This window comes from Anopheles aquasalis, chromosome 2 (assembly GCF_943734665.1).
Source record: "Anopheles aquasalis chromosome 2, idAnoAquaMG_Q_19, whole genome shotgun sequence".
Lineage (NCBI taxonomy): Eukaryota > Metazoa > Arthropoda > Insecta > Diptera > Culicidae > Anopheles > Anopheles aquasalis.
The window spans coordinates 7825001-7836097 of NC_064877.1; positions in this window are offsets into that span (position 1 = coordinate 7825001).

Sequence of the window (11097 nt, forward strand, 5' to 3'; positions counted from 1 at the left end):
AGAGAGAGAGAGAGAGTGGGAGAGTCCTTCGCTGCTCCGTGGTGGTCCATCATTTGGGCAGCGAATGGACACATTCGTCCTGCCGAAAGGACTTGGCTGTCATTTTCAATGGCTCGTGTGGCCGGGATTGGGGTTTTCGCTTTTCGGTTTCGCTCGGTACGATACGATTGTATGATTTCCTTTCAAGGACCCCCTCGTTTGTGTTTGGGGATGATATGCGGATGATGATGAGGATGATGATGATGATGATGATGATGATGTATGCTCGATTGTGGTTTCATGGTCCTCGCTGACCATATATGTTACGCCGGCACCGACTGTCGAGCTGACTGGCTGGCACTGTGACGCTTGTAGCTCTTTCCATACATTACGCGCGTGTGGCCACAAATCCTGGGTGGGGTGGGGTGGATTATTTGCTGTGCCTCTAACTAGATATCGGGAGTCCATACAAAAGTCGGCCAAAAACTGCGCTTGATAGATGTTCTCGCATAAGACCTCGGTTCAATCTGGTCCACCGCCATGGCCTGACCATCATCCCCAATCCCTCGCACCCCTCGTATGCCAGTAACCTGGTGATGAAGACGCCGGACGGTACAAGTACACGTCGTAAAGGAAAGAAAAAGTAGAATAATAATAACGTCACGTGTGTGGGAGTGAGACAGGACGCGTCGAATTTGGAGAAAATTTTCCGCCACAGGAAATTCATCTCCCACGCAAAGCACCTCCCGGAACCGGGTTGGTATAGTAGCCTGGCCATGGCCTGTTATGCTGTCTGCGGTTGTGTAACGCACAGGAAATGTTGTCGTTGATGGAAGATGGCTGAGAGCGATGAGGGGAGCAAAAGCTAAAGAAAAAACATCCTCCCATCCCCTTCGCTGTCTGTCCATCTTCCTGTTGGATGTCGAGGGAGGTATGCTGGTCGCATGTACCACATCGACATACCGTTGAATAATGAGAGGAAAATTACATTGAACTACTACTCGGAGGATTCGTAGACGGTAACGAAAGGAAGGAATGGCGGTTTCGCTCGAACTGGCCTTTCGAAGATGGAATATTGAATTATGTGCGTATGGGTCTGGTAAAACGTGGCTCGTAATTCGTAGTTAGCTTGTGCTATTAACTGGTATTTATAGAGGCATTGGTGAGCCTTTTCCCAGAAATTATTCTCTCCCTGGAACTGATGGTCAACAATCATCGCAGAGAAATTCGCAGCTTTGGATAGAAGTTTGATCAAGTGTCTTGTAATCTGTGACTGCTATTTCGAATACAACACAATATCAAATATATCTAAAGACGGTTGCCATTGTGTTAAAATTAAACTAACTATTTTTTTTTGTAAAATAGAACATTTAACAAATTAAGGACACGTTTTAGCATGATTTTTTATGCTTCAGTATTATAGAGATGAAACTGATATCGTCGCTCAGAGGACAATGTTTACTACGATCAGCACGATGACTGACCATCGCCGCTGCAATCCAATGCGCACTAGATTCTCATCACCTTCCGGCCATTCGCTGGCAGTTCCACAAGACAAATCTCAAATGTCAACCCATCGCGAGCGTTCCAGTAACAGACCAATAGAGCCTCGAGCGGTGGATACGACGATCCGGCATCACCAGGACCAAGGATCATTAGTGGAAATCGTCATATTTTTGGAATATTTTTACTCTCTTCCCAGGGAACGTGGACAACACACATCATCTGAGTTGTACCTTTCCACCGCCCCCCGGGGGGGCCATCATCATATCTTATTACCGTAATTATGTGGAACTCATGCGCTAGGCGCTAGGACATAAATGGAAAAAATAAATAAAAAGAAGAAGAAGGGCCATTGGGCAGGAGGGGCGCGCACGCGAACTCGAACACGCGTCCAGTTTGTCCGGTTCCCCGTGGCTGTCACACAGACACGCACGCACGCACACACATACGCATTCGAGATCGAGACCCGGTCCAGATACTAAAAACAAACCCCTCATTAGCGCCTTGCTCTCGCTGTCTCCGGGGTTAGCTTCAGCGAGAAACTCCTCCCCGATGAATCCGCATCTTAAAAGCAAAAGTTTGACGAAAATGGTACCCAACATCCCCCCCTTTCGGACCTCCCATCCCACCGATCATCGTCGATAGTTCATCGGCGCAAGTGACGAAATGGAATGAAAGGAAAACCTCCAAGAAAACTCTCACCCCCACCGAAGGAGGTGGTGGTGTTGCAGGAGGAACCGTTGGTGGCCACAAAAACAACATTCATCTCGGTCAGCATCGCACCGGATCGGCTCGGCTCGGTGAACGCGGGCAACCAAATCACCGACCGGCATCAGTAGGTTCTCAAATCGGATCTTCCGCCGCGCACATACCCAAGGCCTCAAGGCCTTTTTCCTATTTCTTCGCCCCAACCCCGTACCTCCCCTGTGCCCAACCATCACACTCCGACAATCTTTACAAATCCCAATGTCTTGCACTGGTCTCTCTCTCTCTATCGCTCTCTTTCACTCTCTCACTCTGTGCTGTGCGAGATGAAAAACACTTTTCCTGCTGGAGTTGCGTCGGTGGACGAACGGGGGATTGGGGACTGGAGCGCGAGTGCGAGGAAAAATTAACGTTTCAGTGGCGCAAATAATTTTTCTCCATTCCAAGACCACCCACACCGCCCGTTCCCACCAAACCCACCCACTCACGCAGTTTTATGTACACTTTTCGCTCATCACTTTTTCAGCAGACTCCCATCCGTCGGCCCGTCCAGCCGTCCTTAGTTTTTGTTCCCTCCGCTCCGCTCCGTTCCGTTCCGTTCCGTTTCGCCAAGGATAACGAGAATCCGGGCACCAGTGAGGTCCGCGCGCGGCTCGTGTGTCACGGACCGTGCACTCCTCGCGCGCCTTTCGCTCTCTTTCTTATTCACTCACAGACTCCGGGGCTCTGTCTTTCTCTTTTTAGTTAGGTTAGTTTCTGGAGGAAAGCACTACGTACGGGGCATTAATGAGGAAAGGCAGGAGGAAGGACGGTGGGGAGGGGTGGTGCTGGTGGCCCTAGGTACACCCATGTGTGTTCCATTTCCGCCCGTCAGCAACCTCCAACCGCGCGGCGAGGGGATTAGGCTTTATTTCTTTCGCCTTCATCATCAATTTTTAGAGAACTTCTTGGGGAATACCGCCATGGGATGTGTGCATGTTTATACTTGTATGTGTCCGAACAGGGTTTTCTATTGTTTTGCTTTTCGGATTCAGAACACAAATCGGATCGTATAAATTCCTGCTCACAATCTGTAAACGACACCAAAGTGCGGGATGAGAGGATTCGCATCCCCTGCAAAGGTAGCGCTCAACGTCAAAAAACCTCAGCCTACTAAGAATAACCGTTTCGATGTCGGACTAGAAACCGATTCACCGTCAGTTATGGATGACCGAAGGGGTGGGGAGCGAGAAAGGGGAAGAAAAGACGAAGCAGCCATAGAAATTAATAACGCGATAAAGAAATACTAATAATAATAACAATAATGCGCCGTCGTGGTCGTGATGCGAGAGCGAGCGAGATGGTCGAACCTTTCGAGGAGAACTTTACCTTTTCACCGAAGTGAATTCGCAAACAACAACCCTACAGGACGACACACGCGTCTGTCTCTCGGTGTACGTGTGCCTGGCAGTCGTCGTCAAGACGGGGATGGAAGAAAAGGATGTCCTACGGAAGGCGCGAGAGGAGATAAATTCATCAGGGAATGGCGTGACCCAGTGTATGTGCGTGGATGGCCTGGCGGGCCGAAGGTGGCGGAAGAAAAGTCTCACTTATCCATCTTAAGGCGAAGCAAACCTCATCTTCCTATAGCTCGGTTGGTCGAAACCAAGCGACGCAGTCGTGTACTAGCTGCCAGAAGTCTGCCAAAGACTGCCTTCTTGGATGCTGCTGTTGGCGGGGAGCAAAGATGGAGAATAAATAAGGAGCCAGCTAGAGAGCGAGAGGGTGTGAGAGTGAGAGAGAGAGAGTGAGTAGTAGATGTGCGATGGTCAGCAGAACATGGAGAGCAGCAGGCTTTTCCGCTTTTCCATCGCTACGATCGACCTACTCTTCGCTCTCTCTGTCTCTCTCTCTCTCTCTCTCTCTCAGCCTGCGCTGCGCCGTGTTGGAAAAATGTAAAAATGAGAAAAGTTTTTACTTTCCATTCTCGCAGCGCATCCTCCACAAGACATTTTCCTTTCGGACGGACCTGGACTCTCGCACACAGGGCCGGGCGCACCACACACATGCACGCGACACGACTGGCCGAGATCTCGTAACATAAATCGCCAACTCATGTGCTCCAGCCCCAGCGTATGTGTGCGTGTTTTAGTGAGCAAGGATGCTGTGACGACGACGACGACGAGGAGGACGTTGGTCAAGCAGCAGCCAGTAGCGCCGGGCCAGGCGAGCAATTGCAACGAGCGAGAAGGTGGCCGCGGAGGGTGTGATGTAATGACCGAGCCAACATGTTGAGAAGGGGCGTTAAGCAGGGGGTGATAGGAGGTTAGGGGATGCCCACGTGTGCTCACGCGAGAGCGAGATGGTTGGCTGTTAGGGCAAGATCCTTGGCTTTGGGATGCTGGAGAAGGGGGACCAGTTTGTCCATTTTCTTCTTCTGCTACTTCTTCTTCTTCTTCTTCTTCTTGTTCGTGTTTTCTTTTGTCCTTGGTTGTGTTACTGTTTCCGGCACACGTACCACACGGCCTGGCGCTTCCTGGCTGCCACCCCGGAGGACACATACAGGACACGTTGTGTGGTGTGTTGCTGCTGCGTGCTGGATTGCTTTTTTGTGGTGGTGATGGTGGCCCCAATTTAAACGTTGTATGTGTGAGAGTAACAGTGGATGATGGGTGGTTGGTTGGTGGTGTGAGTTTCCTAATTTTTTTTTTTCATTTCCTTTTTCCGCCACCACGAAATCGAAAGGATCGAACGGGAACGACCCGGGCTGGGCAGGGCTGGAGCGGTAGGGCAAGGGAGCGTGTCAGGGGTGCGGGTGTACCGATTGAAATGTTGAATTTGTATGCGGCCTTCCCTTTCGGTCGTCCTTAGGCCGGGCTTCGGGCTGATGAGACAGAGATCGCTACAAAGGAGAGAGCGAGAGAGCGAGAGTGAAGGAGATCCGTTTTGCTTGTTTGTGGGGCGAAAGGTAAGCGAATGTGCGAGTCCCTGCTCTAGGCAAGCCATGGATGAGTTATGAGCGTGTCCTTTCCTTCTCTTTTTATCTTCTTTTTTCTCTCCCTTTCTTTCGCGCTGTTACGCGGTTCTTTTCACACTTTGCAAGGGGAGCTCTCTCTCTCTCTCTCTCCATTTCGTTTGCAATTCGCAATGCTACGGACGAAGGACGATGCCGCTATTTGTTGCCATGTCTAACCGATGAGGATGGGTGGAGGGCGGTGAGGGGGTGTCTGCCTGCCTCGTGTGTACATACTTTCACTTTTTACATCCCTCACTCCCCCTCCACGCCAACTCATCTTCGGAGCACGATCCTGGGCGTTCGGGACGCGCGTTGGCGAGTTTTCACTTTCTCGCGTCCAGTTCGCGTCCAGCAAGACTTCTTCTTCGTCTTCTTCTTCTTCTTCTTTTGCTTCATTTTTATTGGCTTTCTCGTTTCCGTTGGCCACCAACCCACCCAACCACCCCATTCGTCACGAATACACCGAACGCACCGAAACCGAAGACTGCGAGCGGCTGGCGGTGGACCAGGCAGCTGATGGTATTGGTTCGCTGCGGCCGGTACTCTACACAACTACACTTTGGGTACTTCGGGATGTCCTGGTGGCGGTGGGGGAGGTGGTGCTGCTTTATGTGTCTCTCGGTTAGTAGCGCGCTTCTTCTCTACCTAGTGACCGTTGATGGCGCTGCTGGATCTTGCAAAGTGTAAAGTTGCTTTTTTTCCGGACCTTCCGCCAGGACGCGATACATAAGGACGAGGAACTTTTATGTCCGTTTTTCCTCTTTTAAACCACCACCTTCACTACCACTTGCTCTTATCTTCGCCTATATTATCGCACTCTATCTCTCTCACTCCCTCTGTCGGACGCACTGAAGCGCGAATATCCTCAAACAAGGCACAGCCCCTGACGGACTCGAGTCGCCGTCGTCATGGGATGAACTTTAAATGGAGAAATTTTATCGATATTTTTAAAGCCCGGCTCCCTCGGGGGAGGAAACCCGGGACGGGGGTGGTGGGGGGCCCGTTTTTTACTGTGTCTGGGTCACGTTAAAGATTTCCACTTTCCGGCGGCGGTGATGATGTGGGCGGAGGCTGCTTTTTACGAGGGAGTCAACCGAGACCGAGATTTTAAAGATGCGCCACCAGTTGCGCCTGACGATAGGACGGTGAGGAGGCCATCATTTGAAATTCAGCTTTAAACGACCTTCCATGGTCGTAGGTCGGAAGGAACGATCGTCAGCTCGCCGGAAGAGTTTTCAAAATTTATGCAAAACGCCCGGTACGCACGCCAAACGTAGTAGACTACGGCCGACGGTTGTTGGTTCCGCGGTTGCTAAAGAGTGCTTTTAGACAGTATCAAAGTAGTCGAGTGGCGTGTCAGTTTAGAGTAAGCCATTGGACGCCGGCTATGAACTGTGGTGCTCGTTGGCTTCCCGTATCCGGAGCGGTTTAAAACGAAACGAGTTTCTATCTAAAGAAAGACAGAAAGGGGAGAAGAGAATGGTATCAACCGCTGCTGCTAGATGGGGATTAGATTGTGGTGCTTAATGATTTTACGACCGCAGCCTGATAGTTCCAGTGGGACGATTTAACGATTACCTAAACCTTGATTTAAAAAAGGACGATAAAGTTTAAGCTCTCGGCTGGTGTGTCCGCAGCAATCGAGAAACACTTAAAACCCTTGTTCTTCGTATTCCACTGATCCAGTGGACATGGCGTCTTTACGAGACGGGAATACGGGGAAGGATCTTTGACAGGATCCAGTCCGGACCGAGCAGCAGCAGTGGTATCGCGACACTGATTGCCAGGGAATGAATATAAATGAGCAGCGTAGCATAACGTAAGCTTATAATAAATTATATCTCCCGTATGCGACCGTGGTCATTTTTTTACAGGGTTTTCGTTGTTATTGTGGTACTTTTTCTTCAAATAATGACCGCGACGGGCGCAGCAAATGCGCACCTTTCCGCCTAATGGTTTACGGTCGTTCGCCCTCGATTGAAGTTAATTTAAATAATAATCCACTCTGCCGAAATCCGTCGCGCTCGAAACGGTCCCAAAAGGGTTCTGGTGGCCGCTGCTGGCGGTGGCACACACGACGGTGCCAAAAACTCGATCGTGCGCTCGTGCTCGATGCGTTCCGAGCTAGGATTACACCGACGAGCGAAAGTAGTGAGCGGAATGGTAGTTACTACTAATTGCTTAAGATGTTGTATGAATAATTTTTTTTTTAGATTGGCGATTTGGAACTATAGAAACAAAATTGAAGTAGTTTTATTAAAAGGGGTTTGGTTTTTTGGTGTCAAATATGTGTTTTTGAGAAACTATTACGTTTTTAATTTGTATACTAATAGTCCACTTTATAAATTCTCATTTTTACGCACTTATAATAAATTTGCAATATTTATATAAACTAGGTCGTTTGAATTTTATAAAAATTATGTTGACCAACAATGGATGTTTGTTTAGGTTGAAAGTAGTAGGCTCTACAAAGACATTAGCTTGGCTGTTCTCTAGCCTCTGCTCATGTCCAGAACATTGTCTGCTTGGATAGTTTTGAGCACAAATGTTGTACATCCCTTTTGGGCTAAGCATAGTATTGGATAGCAAATATCGAATGTTGATTCAACGATTGACGAGTGAGCAGCATCTGAGCAATCAGCAATCAGACAGATGGCATAATCTATCCAAATATTAGACAATTTCATTGTAAACACTGCAAGTCGTCATTTTCTCTTCAATCCTCGAGCAGCCATAGACAATGCGTTAATCTAAAACGCAAACAAAATTTCAGCCAAAAGCATTTCATTTATAATAATTAAATTTAACCAACTGAAACATCAGACTAGGTCTGAAATGCCCGTCCGGTAGTGCTCACCCGCCCGGAGGGTAAGTGGGGGTTTAATTCGAAATCATGTTGATGACACAAAAAAAACCGGCGTTCCAGGAACGCGGTGCCACGAGTCGTAAAAAAAAGAAGAAAAAACCAAACTAAATCCAACCTCCTGCGAGGGAGTTGCTAGCAGCTAGCGCGCTGGCCCTCATCGTCGTCAGAATGGTCAAATGAGGCTCGGAAAAGGTTGCGGAATGCTTATTCACCTGGGGTCCTCTGACCGAGCCGCACGCACACACACCGATACACACCGGTTGTCCACGGAGCCGGTGGCACACCCGGGTGCTACAACGAAATCGCGTGCGCACAATTATTACCGCCCCTAATGCTTCCATGGTTCTTTAAAACCGAAATAGCGTTTAGGATATTTTTCATTTATGATATTTCCATTGCACACCCCGTCGCCCCGTGGTCTTGTGGACTGGCCAGCACGTCAGCCAGCCCTCCAGCCGGTGACGACGATTAGGCTGATGATTATGGTTTCGTCGGGGGTTTTTAGGGTGGAGCCCGTGGCGGCCACCACTCGCCAAGCGACCAAAGGGTGTATTATCATTTTTCGGTCCCATTTTCCACTGGTGGTGATGATTGTAGGGACGGTGCAGGGGGTGTGTAGGAGAGTATCCTGTCATTAGGCTTGGCCACGGGCACAGGAAGGCACCGCCGTCAACTACAACTGGGCGCAGGACGATGATGTCGCTTGACCTCGGCTGATCCATGACGAGCTGGACCGTTAATCGGTCGGCTGGGGTGTTGTGCGGGTGGGCTGTCGTGGTAATTTTTGCGTTCAACATAGAGAGAGAGAGAGGGAGAGGGAGAAAATGAAGAAATGAATTCCATGACACTACCACGCCTCGACAAACGGGTGCAGCCACGTTTTGAGGTAGAACATTTTAAAAGCTGCTTCTTCCGTTTCTTCGCTTCTATTCTGCCCGCTGCCGTGGTAGAGCTTGCGTCAAATGTATAGTAGAAAGAGGAAGAGAGAAAGTGTGTGCCTCGGGGGTGTGTGTTGAGGTCATTTCTTTTCGTCATTTCGGCAATCAGATTAAAACCCAGTGACGGTGACAGAGTCTTCGCCTCACCGCACCGCAGTTTTTTAATCAAGAAGAGTGCGTTGAACGGCCTTTTTTGAGAAGACCAGTAGCCAGCCAGTTCACCTCGCTCACCACCATTTGATGATTTCACCGCGTTCCTCCGCCCGGAAAATGTACGATCTCGATGGCCACTAGGATGACGACGACAAACGCCAATGTTGGACGATGTTGTGCTCTACAATTCTCAATGCTTCTGGGTAGCCATCTTTTCTTGTCCTTTTCCTCTCTTTTGGTCACATACATTATTATCAACACCGTTCCCCCCCCTTTGCTGATAGAACACTACATTGCAGTGTATAGCGTAAGATGACGTTTGGTGAAGTTCATTTTTTTCTGATTTTTATATTATCCAAACCGAAGCAGCTGGGGCAAACCAGCAAGAGATGTCACCTCCCTCGATATGCTTGTTGTCAACCAGATCAGGGGGTCCGGTGGTAAGCAATTTCATTACCTGGTAGGTACGTTGCAAGTCCCTTCTTCTCGGTGGCCGAGCCGAAAAATGGAATCAATCAATAGTTTATTACATTACGTCACCGGGGGGAACGGCTTCGGTGCAGTTTCGGAGAGCAATATTGCCGGTTAGGTTGCCAGGTAGCGGTACACTGTGCACCAGAGAGAGAGAGAGAGAGTGTCGATCCTTTTGCCACCGTACGTACATTCCGGACACTCTGAAGAGTTTTTTTTTTTGAAGAGTGTTCCAAGATGACCGATGAGATGTTTTGGAAAATAGTGTTTTTCTATTATTAACTCTTCTTTCTTCGCTTGTGATGTTTTAGTAGCACGCATGATGTTTGTGCAAAAAATTTCTTAGTTGACAGTTCGTTGTTGTTGTTATAGTAACCACTAGAGGACTATTTTTTCCAATTCATCTGCTACTACGATCAGGTACATCGACGCTTCCAATTCACTCCTCGCAGTAGTTATTCATGATTGGGAATTTGTTTCATTTACCGCAATCTAAATTTAGCCCTGAGCCCTCACGTGAGGAGGCCACAGAACCAGAGAATAAAGATTTGACTTTTTGTTTTCCATAATCATCCATTGCGTCCGATTCCGGGATCCCCGTAGCCGGGTCCAGCCAACGGTACACCCGGTAGATGCCCCTTAATGCCTCCATTATTGCTCCCTCGCTGGACATGCGTGTGTGCTTCGGTGGGTGAGAAGCCAGTACGCTGCTGCATAACTTTCAGGGACGATGAGCACGATGACGGCGGACGGCGGACGAACGAACGAGTCCAGTCCACAGCCCCGGCCGGGGGCCGTACGGTGCCCGGGAGTTTCGTCGTTGGTTGAAAATCATTTTGCTAATCTGATCACGTATCGATATAAGGTTCATTACTATGTTTCTGATTTTTTATTTCCTCTTCTTCCCGCTCTTCTCTCGGTTTCTCCAGCAGGAAGAGGGGGATGAGGGAGAGGGAGAGAATGTGTGTGGAGATCCGTGATCCGTTATGGCACCTTTGGAGGCTGCCACGTGTACCAGTGTGTCTGTGTGGCAATGGATTGTTCCTCGACGCAATCTATAAACTGTACATATTGAATTCCGACCGAATTCCACTCGTCGGTGCTCATCCGGTGCGCAATCATCTCCGGGAGCTGGATGACTCTGGCCTCTGGGAGATTGGATGGAACACCGGAATGTTCCGGTTCAGCAATCCCCGTAGAGTGAGATTGTTTTACCGAACGAGAATCCGAAGGCAATCCTTTACAAACTACAAAACCTTGGGTAAAAATGAATGAAAATATTGTTACCAGAAATTCTCTGTGCCTGGCTTCGTGTGATGAGATGCGCCTCCATCGTTCGGGGATGCCAGGATGGTAAAAAAACGCGAAACCGAATCCAATCAACACGCCCTCGGACCATCCCCATTTTTGGGGCCAATGAAAGCCAAAAGCTCGATGATAAATAAGCTTCTCCGTCGGCGTCGGCGACGACGACAACGACGACGGCC